Raw genomic sequence first — 15,737 nt, 5'->3', positions numbered from 1 at the left:
GCCAAAGCTATGTTCCTGTCACCCCAGGATTGAAGGTAAGGGCTTTGTTCTCCAAATGTAGATCTCCAGCACTTACTCATTGCCAGTCACATACTAAGCCTATTGAATGGATGAATGGTCAACTCTAAAAATTAGAGAGAAATTACCACATAAACCCATATCAATAGTAAGAATGATAATTAAAAATAAAAAGTAAAAAACAACAGTAGGCTGAATCTGAAGGTTGTTTATTTAACAATATAATAAGATGGAAGACTGACAACTCTGAACTAGAAGAAAAACATTTAGCCTTATGAATAAGGAAGGGGTGGGTATTTCTTTTAAATAGCTACTATGCCTGGCTTTAATGTATTTGGAAATTTAAAGAGAATGGATTTCTACAAAAGTATCAAAACTGGTTTAAGAAGACATGGAATACCTGAATGATTGCAGAAGGACATAAAAAGACATCAAAGCTCTTCCCTTTAAAAACAGTTTAGCCTACTAAAACTTCAAGGAACAGATAGATAATCCCTGAGAGAAGCTTGCCAGTTCATTTCCAAGGCTAAATAAAACTATGATAAAAAAAAAAAAAAAGGATAGCTCCCAAGAAACAAATTGTAGATGATCATCATTTGTGAAAATAAATATAAATAAAATTGCTGCTAATTGAATCCAATCTCTTCAAAGTTAGAAGCTAATTAAAAAAAAAATTTTTTTTAATGTTTATTTTTGAGAAAGAGTGCGAGTGGAGAAGGGACAGAGAGAGAGGGAGAATCTGAAGCAGGCTCCAGGATCTGAGCTGTCAGCACAGAGCCTGACATGGGGCTAAAGTTACAAGCTAATGTTAAGTAGAATGTCTAGAATTTCACCAGTTGTGGATTAATTATGTTTTCAGAATTTTGATATAACTCCAGGAGATGACAATGGTAGGGGAGAGAGCCCTGATCCAACCCTAGCGATACACGGATCACAGCCTGTGAATGAATCTGGGGAATCTTAAGGAAACATCCCCTCAGTCCAGGCAGTGGCTGGGGCACAGGGCCTGTTGTGTCCCGATGCCTTCCATCTTCTCAGTCATCCAGACTGTTGACTAAAGCACCTGTATTTTCTGCGTGTGTCACTGCCTACACAGGATTAGGAAGTAGTGTTCTGTATGTCATTTTAAGTGGTTTAATGATTACAGTGTACATTTGGAGGAGTTCAAAGCTATGACGTTAAAAAGTGTCACTTTGAATAGTAACAGCACACTCATAGGATAAATATCTTAAAGTTACAATTTGGTATATAATCTCTACTCCATCTCTGCTGTTACTCTATGTACCTATCACTGCTGTCAAGTTCTTGTGTGTACTGCCTGATTTTTATGTTTGCCTAAGTGTGGACATACACATAACACTCTTTATAAAAAAGATTTTTACATAAATGGTAGCAAATTTCTATACTTGTTATTTTTGCTTATCCATACACCTTGAAATTGGATCATATTGATACATATATAGCTGCCTTATTCTTCCTTAACAGCTGCATAGTATATGTGTTTCATAATTTATCCTGTCAATTTAGTTTTTTCCATTAATTTTGCTTTCAAACAATTGTATAATAAATATCCTTGCACATAAATTATTTTCTATATGTGTGCTATCTCTTTAAGATACATTCCTGAAAGTGGAAGTGCTAGATCAAAATGTATATACATTTTTAAAACTCTCTGTTTACACAAAATCTTATAATGTACCTCCAGTGCCCCCATCACCAGCTTCAGTAATTATTAGCTCATGGCCCATCTTGTTGTGTCTGTATCTCCACCCACTCCTCCACCCTCATGTTAGTTTTGAAGTAAATCCCGGCAACATCATTTAATCTATAAATATTTCAGTATGTATCTACAGTATATCACAACTTGAGAGACGATTTTCACTCCTTAAAAAAAAATGGCAATACTGTCATTACACATACGATGATGGTCAGTGTTCCCATTTCTAATTGTTTCATAAATGCCAATTTTTTTTTACAGTTAATTGAGGGGCACCTGGGTGGCTCAGTCAGTCAAGTGTTCAACTTCAGCTCAGGTCATGATCTCACAGTTCGTGGGTTTGAGCCCCACGTCAGGTTCTGTGCTGACAGCTTGCTCAGAGCCTGGAGCCTGCTTCAGATTCTGCATCTCCTTTTCTCTCTACCCCTCCCCTGCTCACGTTCTGTCTCTGTCTCTCGAAAATAAATAAATGCAAAACCAAAAATTTTTTAAGTTAATTGAGATCCAAATTATGTCTACAAAATGCAGTTGTTACATCTCTTAAGTCTCTGTCAGTGCATTCTTCCTTATCCTTTTTTACCCCCCTGGTAATTTATTTTATGAAGAAACTAGATCATTTGCCTTGTAGATTTTCTCAGAGCCTAGTTTTTGCTGACTGAATCCCTGGTGTAGTTTAACATGCTCCTCTATTATTGGTATTGCCCATAAATTGGTAGTTGGTATCTAGAGGCTTGATCAGATTGAAGAGGTGTTTTGTTGTGTTTGGCTAAGACTATTTACAGGTGGTTAGTATTGAGACACAACACTGAGGTGTCTTTTTATGATGTTAGCAACCATTGTTCAATTGATCTATTAATCCACTAAGGATTACGGAATGGTATCCTATTTCTTCTTTTATTAGCCAGGATATTTTTATGAAGAAAAACTCCCCTTTAACTGCTACGTGGTTTTCCCTATTACTGTAAGTAAAGGCGAGATAAACGCTTCTTTCTTTCTCTTTACTGGTTTCAAAATAATGAGTTGGTTCCCTAGCATTCTGCCATGATAACCTATGAGTTTAGGTCTGTGTGTGTAGCATATTTAATATATTTAAATACAATTAGGTTGTACTCTCATTGATACTCAAATTGATTAAATACAATTAGGTTGTACTCTCATTGATACTCAAACATTCACGTTTGGAATGTGGGAGCCCCTTCCCCTGGCTCCTCTGTCCTTTTGATATGACCGCAGTAGTCTTTGATCACTTGCTTGCAGTCTGCCACAAATGTTCCAGGCTCATCTTGTTCATACCCTACCTCCCACCTTGAAGTAGCCATTTTCCAAGGAGTCATTTTTGTGTTGTTGTTGTTGTTATTTTGTTCTGTTTTGTTTTGTTTTTGTTTTGGTACATTCCCAAGTGGTATACAGAAGCCACAAATGACTAGGAGTGCTTCATTCTCTGGTTGGACATTTTTAGACAGCTTGTTTAGACACATTGCTTAAGTGCCTTCAAGACAATTATGCCTCCATGCATCTGCCCACAGTAGCAGAGATCCCAAAACACCACATTCATCTAATCCTGGAGAAAACATTTTATTTTAAATGTGTAGACCATTTGATGGGTGAAAAATGGAAGTTACCTTGGTTTTCACTTGTATTCCTTTCACTATGATTAAGACAGATGACCATTTGTTCATGTATTTATTGACCATTGGTATTGCTTTTAGCATGGTGCCTGAAACATAGTAGCTGCTCAATAAATATTTGTTAAATAAATTAATTGTATGTTCATATGCTTTGTTCATTTAATAATGGACTAGCCATATTCTTCTTACTTAAAAGCTATTTTTGGGGCGCCTGGGTGGCGCAGTCGGTTAAGCGTCCGACTTCAGCCAGGTCACGATCTCGCGGTCCGTGAGTTCGAGCCCCGCGTCGGGCTCTGGGCTGATGGCTCAGAGCCTGGAGCCTGTTTCCGATTCTGTGTCTCCCTCTCTCTCTGCCCCTCCCCCGTTCATGCTCTGTCTCTCTCTGTCCCAAAAATAAATAAACGTTGAAAAAAAAAAAAAGAGCTATTTTTGAGACGAACAAATGTGTGTAAAGTTCCTAGCACAGTGCCTGAAATTCACCAAGTGTTCCCTGCTTTGTTATTTGCATACATTGTCATTTATGTCTCTGGCTTCACTTCTTTCCCGCCCCCCCCTACTTTAAAAGATAAAGAAATTGAGAGTCAAAGAAATTAATTAGCTTGTCCAAGGCCTCATAAATGAAGAATCCTAAATTACAAGGGCAAGATAGGGCAGAGTTTCATGTGCACGTACAACTTCACAAATGTGTGGCTGTGAAGAGGAAAAATCGTGTTTTTTCAGGTAATCTGTAAAATGCATGGTGCTAACACAAAAAGTGGCAATGCTAGGAACAAAAGTATGAAAGGTTTTAAGAATCGTTTTTTTTTTCTTAATAGGAATCTTTAAAACAATTTTTTGTCTTGTCCTTATAAAAAGTAAAAATGCTCAATAGAAGAATATAGAGAGTATAGAAAACTATAAGGAGAAAACATTTTTAGTACCTTCACTCAAACATGAATGTTATCATTTTTGCATGTTTCCTCTTAGCTTTTAAGTTAAAAAAAAATTTTTTTTAATGTTTATTTGTGAGAGAGAGACAGACACAGTGTGAGTGGGGGAGGGACAAAGAGAGGAAGACACAGAATCCAAAGCAGGCTCCAGGCCCTGAGCTGTCAGCACAGAGCCCAAAGCAGGGCTCGAACTCACAAACCGCAAGATCATGACCCAAGCCGAAGTCGGACTGAGCCACCCAGGTGCCCCTGTTTGTATTTTTTAAAAGTTGACTGAATTCGCACAACTCTTACCATAATTCTAAATCATTGATGTGTTGAGAATTGTATCTGCTACTGTGCTCCTAAGAGGCAGTCAGATATTTGTTGAACAAATAATAAGTAATAATAGGTAGAAAATTTGAATTAATAAATTAAGCAAATGATAGAATATTTTTGTGGGAATATGCAGGTGGGAAACCTTCACTTTACCAAACCCCCCCTACAATTTTTAAGCTAGTTACAGATATAAAATTCCACACTTGGAAGTTACTATACATTGGGGCACCTGGGTGGCTCAGTTGAGCATCCAACTCTTGATCTCAGCTCAAGTCTTGACCTCAGGGTCCTGAATTCAAGCCCTGCATTGGACTCTGCACTGGGCATGAAGTCTACTTAAAAAATTACTGACATAGGGCGCCTGGGTGGCGCGGTCGGTTGGGCGTCCGACTTCGGCCAGGTCACGGTCTCTGGGTCTGGGAGTTCGAGCCCCGCGTGGGCTCTGGGCTGACAGCTCAGAGCCTGGAGCCTATTTCCGATTCTGTGTCTCCCTCTCTCTCTGCCCCTCCCCCGTTCATGCTCTGTCTCTCTCTGTCCCAAAAATAAATAAACGTTGAAAAAAAAAAATTACTGACATAATAAATACTGACTGACTAAAAAGTTACCATGGAGGGCACCTGGATGATCTTTTGTGGAATGTCAGGATGATCAAGTTCTGCAAACTATTTTATGTCAAAGAGCAGGAGAGTTGACATAACCCTGAGGCAACGCTGTGAAGGTATAAAGGTAAAAGAAAATTGCTTCTGGTAGTTCTTCCAAATTGGTATAGAGAAAAAGGCATTAGCCAGGTCAATAGCTGCAGCCCAAGTACCTGGGGATATGCTGATTTTTTTTTTTCTAGTAAAAATACTGCGTGTGGGCCAGGAGCTACAGTTGGAGCCACCATCAGGTTAAGTTGACAATGCAGCCAAACTGGTGAATTAAGTGAAGATGTGGTAGGTATCACCACCCTTGCTTCTCTCAGGTCTTTTTTTTTTTTTTTTAATTTTCTTAACATTTATTTAATTTTTGAGAGAGAGAGAGAGAGAGACAGAGGGTGAGTGGGGGAGGGGCAGAGAGAGAGGGAGACACAGAATCTGTAGCAGGCTCCAGGCTCTGAGCTGTCAGCACAGAGCCTGACATGGGGCTGGAACTCACCAACTGTGAAATCATGACCTGAATTGAAAACAGATGCTCAACGACTGAGCCACCTAGGCGACCCATTCTCTCAGGTCTTTAATTGCAGGATTACTTTCTATAATTCCTTCAAGGGTGCAGTATTGCTTGCCATTTACTGTCTTGGAAGGCAATAGAAGTTGTAGGAACTTCCACTTAGCCCTTCCTGCAATAATGGCCCTCATCCCATGGGTACAGATGTAAAGGCTTAGCCCTACTGCCCATGGGCAGCTCTGCAGGGCCATCCCATCCCAGTTCCACGGAGACTTGTGGGGGGTTACTAAGGCCTTGTGGCTGTTGCATTGCAACTGGACTTCTGCCCCCATCCAGTTCTGTTGCCTTCATTCTCCCAACAGATGCCGATTCTGTGGCACTACCTGTGAAACATCCTGAATGTAGACCTCTTAAAGTCTGCTTTCTGTGGACCATGAGCCTTTCCAATATTTTCAGAGGAAGAAAAAGATCAACGTTCTCAGCTCAATTTTTTTAATTTTATTTTTTATTTTTTTAAAAAGCTATGTATTTATTTTGAGAGAGAGAGAGAGAGAGTGTGTGTGTGTACACACACACACACACACACACACATGAGCGGGGTAGGGACAGAGAGAGGTGGGGAGAGAGAGAATCCCAAGCAGCCTCCACACTGCCAGCACAGAGCCCGGTGTGGGTGGGGCTCAAACTCACAAACCGTGAGACCATGACCTGAGCAGAAATGAAGAGTCAGATGCTTAACCCAACTGAGCCACCCAGGTGCCCCTCAGCTCAATATTTTAATTGTGTTATGACTGTTAATGAAAAAAGTCTTGTTTTTATTGTATTTATTTGCATTTGGCATGGCAAGATATCAGTCAATATTTATTTATTTATTTATTTTATCAGTATTTATACTCTATTTTGGCTTGTTTGTTTATTCATTTATTTACTTTTAAAGCCCTTAATAAAGTTTATTTATTTTGAGAGAGTGAGAGCATGAGTGGGGGAGGAGCAAAGAGAGAAGTGGACAGAGGATCTGAAGCGGGCTCTGTGCCGACAGCAGCAAGCCCGATGTGGGGCTTGAATTCACAAACCGTGAGATCATGACCTCAGTCGAAGTCAGATGTGTGCTTAACTAACTGAGCCACTCAGGCACCCCGATTTTGGTATATTTCATGATGTGTATAATTTTTCAGTGATAAATCAACTGATAAAACCCTACCTCTCAGTGATGACTGTATTTATCATCTCTAGGCTACCATTTGATAATAAGCCAGCATCCCAATTCTTGTGAATATACACAATTCTTTTTAGGCAATGAAGTCTGACATAGATTTGATAGTCTTAGAACACTTAGAGTCTCCTTAGAGCACTAACACTCCGCACTTCACAATACCTTCCACTAATGTAACACATCAGGCAAGATAAATTTGGGGTGCCTGGGTGGCACAGTCGGTTAAGCGTCCGACTTCAGTCAGGTCACGATCTCGCGGTCCGTGAGTTCGAGCCCCGCGTCAGGCTCTGGGCTGATGGCTCAGAGCCTGGAGCCTGTTTCCGATTCTGTGTCTCCCTCTCTCTCTCTGCCCCTCCCCCGTTCATGCTCTCTCTCTGTCCCAAAAATAAATAAAAAACGTTGAAAAAAAATAAAAAAAAAAAAAAAAGATAAACTTGATGGAGGTTTAACTGTATTTAAATTTAACCTCATATTCACAAGACTGAATATACTTAAATAGGATTAGAAAAGACATTGTTAATCAGTATGCATTAAACTGGCAAAATTTGAAAAGAATTACAAGTGACGGACCTACAAGCATAACCAGAAAACACAGTGGAACTATTACATTGTTGGAAGAATTGTAGCCTCAATTCTTCATATAACAAGGCTTTGGCACCCAAAGAGATTCTACTGAATCTCATTAATGGCTTTGAAAATTCAGCAAGAATTGCTCAAATAAAGCTCATCAAAGAGCTGAATTTTTGAAATAATGTATTTTGTTCAAAGATTGGAGCTACCACCCTCCTGAATATAATTGTCATGAGGGACAATACAAAGTAGGTGAACTGAACTCAGTAATGAGTTACACATTTTCCTACTTGAAGAGTAATTTCATGGGGCCCCTGGGTGGCTCAGTCGGTTAAGCGTCCAACTTCAGCTCAGGTCATGATCTCACAGTCTGTGAGTTCGAGCCCTGCATCGGGCTCTGTGCTGTCAGTTCAGAGCCTGGAGCCTTCTTTGGATTCTGTCTCCCTCTCTCTCTGCCCCTCCCCCACTCACACTTTGTCTCTCAAAATATGAATAAATGTTTAAAAAAAATTTTTTTAAGTAATTTCATTTGACAAATATTTTGAAAGCTGCTGTTTGGCAAACAAAATTGGCACATTTAACTGTTACTCTTGGCATTTTTTTTAAGTTTATTTATTTTTGAGAGGGAGAAAGAGCAGGGGATGGGCAGAGAAAGAGAGGGACAGAGGATCTGAAGCAGTCTCTGTGCTGACAGCAGAGAGCCTGATGCGGGGCTGGAACTCACGAACCCTGAGGTCATGACCTGAGCCGAAATCAAGAGTCAGAGGCTTAACTGAGCCGCCCAGGCACCCCTACTCTTGGCATTCTTAATGGATTGCACTAAAAGTACAAGGGGAAATTATATGTTTCAACATGTGCAATATAGTCAAGGACTCCGAAGGAAATTATGACAAGCAAAACAACAGCAATCACCAGCTTTATTGCAATATATGGAAAAGAACAATGTTAAGGTAGTTTGAATGAAATACAACAGCAAATATTGTTTAAAATCCTGTCTGCCCACTTAATCTTAGCAAAATGAATTGTGGAGGATCCATACACTGAATACAAGGCACCTTGTAAAGCAATACCAGGAGTGAGGAAGGTATTTATGTACTGATAGGTACTCCAACAAGTTTACAACAGTCTAGCGTTTGGTAAGTCCTCAATGAATGTTAGCTATCATTATCCCACCAGAATGTAAGCTATGTGAATGATGGGTTTTTTCTGTTTTCTTCACTGCTGTGTCTACAACAGTGCCCAGCACACAGTAGGCACTCAGGAAATATAATTCAATTTTTCATCATGGAAAATTTCAAACATACACAAACCTAGAGCAATCAGAATAATGAATACCCCTCCCCATTTCTATTACCCAGCCTCAGCAAACTTGCTTCATCTACACTCCCACTCACTTTTCCCCCATGATGGGTTTCAGATCAAACCAAGACATCATACCATTTCATCCATAAGTACTTCAGATTGCATCTTTAAGTGATAACTCCCTATCGCACCTAAACAATTAACATTAATTTGTTAATACAATAAAATATCCAGGCAATGTTCACATTTCCTCATCGGATCACATGTATTTTTCTGTTTTTTGTTAGTTGAAAACATATGCATATTGTTTGTTCAAATCAGCACTAATATTGTTGAATGAATCTGCTGATTTTAGGAATGAAGTATTCTTTTATGCTTGGGAAGGCTGAGTATATTTTGGGGGTGTCGTTATTGTGTTTTTGGGGGGTGCTGGATTTTTCTTTTTTCTTTTTTTTTTCTTTTTTTTTTTTTTGCTTTTGTTTTTCGTATACACATAAAATTTCCCTGGGAGGAGATACGAGATACAAATAACATGGAATTGTCCACTTGGAGAGGAACTCAGGAGTTCTCAGGAGAAAAATATTTCTCTCCCTATTCACCCTTATGAATTTTAAGCCATGTGAATTTATGATCTATTCAGCAATTGGGTAAATAGAAGTTAAAAGTGTTTTTTTCTAAAGATTTTATTTTTATTTTTTAAAAGATTTTTTTAAGTGTTTATTTTGGGAGGGATAAAAATTAAAAATAAAATAAATGTTTGTTTATTTTTGGGAGAGACAGAGAGTGGGGGAGAGGCAGAGAGGGGGAGACACAGAATCTGAAGTAGGCTCCAGGCTCCGAGCTGTCAGCACAGAGCCTGATGCGGGGCTCCAACTCACAAACCATGAGATCATGACCTGAGCCGAAGTCAGACGCACAACTGAGACACCCAGGTGCTCCTTAAAAGATTTTTTTAAAGTTTATCTATTTGGGGAGAGAGTGTGCCTACGTGAGGGGCAGAGAAGAGATGGAGAGAGAGTCCCAAGCAGGCTCCACACTGTCAGCACAGAGCCCAGCGTGGGGCTCAGTCTCCTGAACTGCGAGATCATGACCTGAGCCAAAATCAGGAGTCCAACATTCAACTGACTGAGCCACCAAGGTGCCCCTAAAGATATTATTTTTTTAAGTGTATTTATTTATTTTGAGAAAGTGCAAGTGAGGGAGGGGTAGAGAAAGAGAATCCCAAGCAGGCTCCACGCTGCCAGCGCAGAACCTCATGTGGGGCTCAAAACCTCATGTGGGGCTCAGATCATGACCTGAGCCGAAACCGAGAGTCTGATGTTTAACGATTGAGCCACCCTAGTGCCCCCTGAAAGATTTTAAGTAATCTCTACACCCAATGTGGGGCTTGAGCTCACAATCCCGAGATCAAGAGCCACATGCTCTACCAACCGAGCCAGCCAGGCGCACCTAAAAGTTACAGGTTTCAAGAATCAAGTCCTAAAACTGCATCCAACAGGATTAGTGTGGGAAGGTCCAGAAGGGAGGGGCGATGTTTCCAGGTCTGCCACAAGATGGCAGCAGAATGACACCAAAGATTGTTTCTGGACACTGACCACAACTGGCAAATCCTGGTGGGTTCCTGCCCCATCTTTACCCTGAGCAGTTGACTATGGCTTGGCTAAACCATCCCCAGATTCCTGATCCATAAAAACTGTAAGATAGTAAGTGTTGTTTGAAGCTGCTACATTTTGGGGTACCAAAAAATATTTCAGTATTTTTTTTTAAGATTTTTTTTAAGTCATCTCTACACCCAATGTGGGGCTCAAACTCACAACCTGGAGACCAAGACTCACATGCTCCACTAATAGAGCCAGCCAGGCACCCCTAAGTATATATTTCTAAAATACAGACTTTTTTAAAAAACATAACCACAGTAACCCTAACACATATAAAAATTTCAAATTATTTCTATGATGAAATATCCAGGCAGTCCAGTTAGTGACACACGCTGAAGTATTTGGGGAAAGAATACTGATATCTGCAATCTACTTTGAAATACATCAAAAAAGCTATGGATTGATAGAGGTATAGATGGCTAGTTGTATGATAAAGCAAATGTAGCAAAATGTTTGTTGTAGAATCTAGGTGGTAAGTATATGAGTGTTCACTCTAAGATGCCTCACGTTTTCTGTATCTTTGAAATTTTGGGTAATAAAATGTTGAGGGAAAAGTCAATCATTGTTCAAGTTTCCAATTGTCTCAAAAATGTCACAATTTTTTCTTTTACTGTTTGTTCATATCAAGATCCAAATAAGGTCTACATACGGAGTTTGGCTGGTATATTAAGTTGCGTTCTTTAAACCACAGTATTTTGTTGCCTTTTTGTTTTAGCAACAAAGTCTTCATGCTAGCTAATACAGGGCAGCATAGTTTATATCCCCAGCTGGCTCTTTATCCAGAGTTTGAGCCCCCCCCCCCTTTTTTTTAAGTTTATTTATTTATTTTAAGAGGGTGGGGGGAGGGGCAGAGAGGGAGAAGGAGAGAATCCCAAGCAGGCTCCCCACCAGCAGAGCCTGAATGGGGGCTTGAACTCATGAACTGTGAGATCATGACCTGAGCCAAAACCAGGAGTTGGACTTCAAGTTGACAAAACCATTCCTGAAGGAGATCTGAGCAAGGACAGCAGTGACGGCTTCTTGATCTGGACTTCCTGACTCCAGGTGAGGGCTACAGGGGTGTGTTCTCAACCTCATCCCTGCAGGGGCCACTTTACAGCGGCAGCTTTCCAAGGTCAGCTTTTAGATGTCGAGTCATTCCCAGGTCGCTAGCCTGGAAACAAGACGTGTTCAGGGCAGCTGCGCAGGGCCCCACACTCAGGGCTCCGTGCTTGGGGGGTTAATGCTCTGCAGTTGCTGTTTTGAAGTTCTGAATAATGGCATCTTTAAATATGTTTGTAAGTGAAATCTGATGGGACCGTAGAGCCTGCACCGGGGACCTGGGGCCTGACTCCTGTGTGTGCTCTCCTCCCACCACTCTCCCTGAGTCAGGCTCTTGGCCTGTTCTGCCTCCCTGGGCCCGGGGGCCTGAGGGCCCATGCAAGGGCATAGGGAAAATCAAGGTCCAATACCATCCATTGTCTATAACCTTTGAGGGCAGGGCAGGGTGACAGCTCCCCTCTCTGCAGTCTGCATGCCATGGCACACATTCAGCAGGTAACCCAGCAGGAAGGGATGTTTTGTCCACCTTGATCCCTGGCTCTGCTTGGCACACAAGTTGCATTACCCTGGACAGCAAGCCCATGGGAAGGAGAGATGCCTGGTTCGACTTCATCTCTGGCCAAGTCCACAAGGAGCTGGTCCAGTGGCTGGTGGGGAGGAGGGAAGCCAGAAGCCAGTGGGCAGTCTGGTTAATGACAAATGCTGTCATTAGGCACATTTGTAGGCATACATAAAGCTGCACGGCAGGTGCCCCAGATGCCTGTGTTTCTGCTCACCACAGGAGTCTCCACTGCCCTATGGACCACAGCATTAAGTAGCAAATGTACTTACTTACTTATTTACTATTTATTTACTTCCCTGTTGATTTTTATTTTATTTTATTTTTGAGAGAGAGAGACAAAGAGCACGTGCATGCACAAGCCGGGGTAGGGCAGAGAGAGGAAGACACAGAATCCAAAGCAGCCTCCGAGCTGTCAGTATAGAGCCCGATGTGGGACGTGAACTCACGAACTGTAAGATCATGACCTGAGTCAAAGTCAGATGCGCAACTGAGTCACCCAGGCGCCCCTAAATAGCAAATTTAAAACACCACCACAGGGGGCGCCTGGGTGGCGCAGTCGGTTAAGTGTCCGACTTCAGCCAGGTCACGATCTCGCGGTCCGTGAATTCAAGCCCCGCATCAGGCTCTGGGCTGATGGCTCAGAGCCTGGAGCCTGTTTCTGATTCTGTGTCTCCCTCTCTCTCTGCCCCTCCCCTGTTCATGCTCTGTCTCTCTCTGTCCCAAAAATAAATAAACGTTGAAAAAAAATTAAAAAAAAATAAAATAAAATACCACCACAGGTTGACAGAGATCATGGAAGAAAGAAAAAAGCTTTATATATTACTATTTTTTAAACGTTTATTTTTAAGAGAGAGAGAATGAGCCGGGGAGGGGCAGAGAGAGGGAGACAGAATCCCAAGCAGGCTCCATGCTGTCTGCGCAGAGCCCAACATGGGACTCAATCCCACAACCACATGACCACGAGATTATAACCTGAGCCGAAATTAAGAGTCTGACACTCAACCAACTGAGCCACCCAGGTGCCCCTATGTATTAGTATTTTTAATGGTATTTTAATATTTTTATTTTAATACTAAAATATTATTAGTATTTTAATTTCTTCCTGCTGTTTCAAAGGGTCCCATATTTTCATTTTGTAGAGTCTCCACAAATTAGGCAGCAATCCTGAGTAGAAGACACTCCTCAGTCTATCCAACCTTTCTGGTAGTCAGCCCCTACATCAATTTCTTTTTTTTAATTTTTTTAAACATGTATTTATTTTTGAGAGAGAGAGAGAGAGAGACAGAGCATGAGCAGCGGAGGGGCAGAGAGAGAGGGAGACACAGAATCTGAAGCAGGCTCCAGGCTCTGAGCTGTCAGCACAGAGCCCAACTCAGGGCTCGAACTCACGAATCAAGAGATCATGACCTCAGCCGAAGTCAGACGCACAACCAACTGAGCCACCCAGGCGCCCCAACCCTACATCGATTTCTATTTTCTTTCCTGAACACTGACACTACAGCTGCACATGACAGTGACAGCTGGGTGAGTGGCACAAATGTGGCCACTCCCTGGGGACACCCAGGAATATCTAGGAGACAGCTGAAAGAGAAGCACAGAGGGCCTTCTTTATTGAATGGGTGGGAGTGATCAAATTAGAGAACATTTGGATTATATTTCCTTCAACAAATATTTACCAAGTTCACCCATGTGCCAGATGCTGGGGATGCAACGGAGTCTAAAGTCAACAGATAAATAGAACAACTACACTGTTTTCCAGGGAGACAAATTGAGCGCAGAGACGGGGGTAAGATAGGAAGCAGCAAAGACAGTTGCTATGAAGCTGAGGAATTTTGTATGCATGTTTGACAAGTGTGGGGTCAACAATATGGATTCACAATAAACCAAAAAATCATAAAACAATACCCGTTTAGGGGCGCCTGGGTGGCTTAGTCGGTTGAGCACCCGACTTCAGCTCAGGTCATGATCTCACGGTTTGTGGGTTCGAGCCCCACATCAGGCTCTGTGCTGACAGCTTGGAGCCTAGAGCCGGCTTCAGATTCTGCATCTCCTTCTCTCTCTGCCCCTCCGCCGCTCACGCTTTGTCTCACTCTGTTTCTCAAAAATAAATGTAAAAAAAAAAAAAGAATACCCAATTAAACAAGAAAAATTATGCTGACCTCCATTCCAGTCAATGAGTGAACAGCATATACTCCCGAGTGAGTATAAGATATGGACATAATCTGTTTCCTTGGTTCCCATATCTCACCTGGTTGAGTGTGAGTTGAGTATATTTTTCATACAACATGGTCCCTAAATCCAAACCTGACACTGATGGTTAGCCAAAGTCACAGCAATCTGTTTCAACATGGCCTCCCATGTTGCTTGACACAATAAAAAAAAGGACTGTGCTTGACACAATAAAAATGGTATCTTACCTTCCAATATGGTATCATATTTTTTTTCTTTTTTTTTAACGTTTATTCATTTTTGAGAGACAGAGCGCAAGTGGGGTAGGGGCAGAGAGAGAGGGAGACACAGAATCCGAAGCAGGCTCCAGGCTCTGAACTGTCAGCACAGAGCCTGACATGGCACTTAAATCCACAAACTGTGAGATCGTGACCTGAGCCGAAGTTGGATACTCAACTGAATGAGCCACCCAGCGCCCCAAAAGAGAGAGAATCTTTTTTTTTTTTTTTTTTTTTTTTTTTTTTTTTTTTTTTTTTTTTTTAAATTTTTTTTCAACGTTTTTATTTATTTTTGGGACAGAGAGAGACAGAGCATGAACGGGGGAGGGGCAGAGAGAGAGGGAGACACAGAATCGGAAACAGGCTCCAGGCTCTGAGCCATCAGCCCAGAGCCCGACGCGGGGCTTGAACTCATGGACCACAAGATCGTGACCTGGCTGAAGTCGGACGCTTAACCGACTGCGCCACCCAGGCGCCCCAAAAGAGAGAGAATCTTAAGCAGGCTCCACGCTCACCGGAGAGCCCGATGGGGCTCTGGATTCCACAACCCCTGGGATCATGACCTGAGCTGAGATCAAGAGTTGGACACTCAACCAACTGAGCCAGCCAGGTGTCCCTAGATATTTTCAAGGAAGTTTTAACTATACACTATTTTCACCTCAGGCACTGATGCGAACAAATCCAGGTAAAAGGAGACTCCACTGTGCTAAAGGAGCCAATCATTGCTTGCTTTGCACCCCATCCCCACTCCCACCTTTCCTGCTGCCTAGTAGTTGAGACATCCTGTCCGTGCTGACTGGAGTTAGCCATTCCTAGGCTGCTGGAGACCAATGAGAAGGCCTCACACAGAAAGATGGTCTGAAACAATCAAGTCCTCTCTCTCAGCATTTTGAACAAAAACTATAGGAAAGGTTGGTCAGTAGACTATTATAATCTGAAACTTAACAGATCATGCCACAAGAGTCACTAAAGAGACAATTGCAAGCCAACATTAGAGGACAGCAGAAATGAGAAATAAGCAGACCTTGTTGGTTTCAGGACAGAAAGAAGCAGATAATGTAGAATGTGACTGAATCACATTGTTGGGTTTTTAATATTCATCTTTATTAATTTTACTGTGAATGTGCATGTGAGTATGATGGGTCAGAGATAGATTTCGTATTAAATACCTCAAAGTAAAAAAGT

Source organism: Prionailurus viverrinus, chromosome E2 (assembly GCF_022837055.1).
Source record: "Prionailurus viverrinus isolate Anna chromosome E2, UM_Priviv_1.0, whole genome shotgun sequence".
Taxonomy (NCBI): Eukaryota; Metazoa; Chordata; class Mammalia; order Carnivora; family Felidae; genus Prionailurus; species Prionailurus viverrinus.
Note: the sequence above shows the minus strand (reverse complement) of the source record.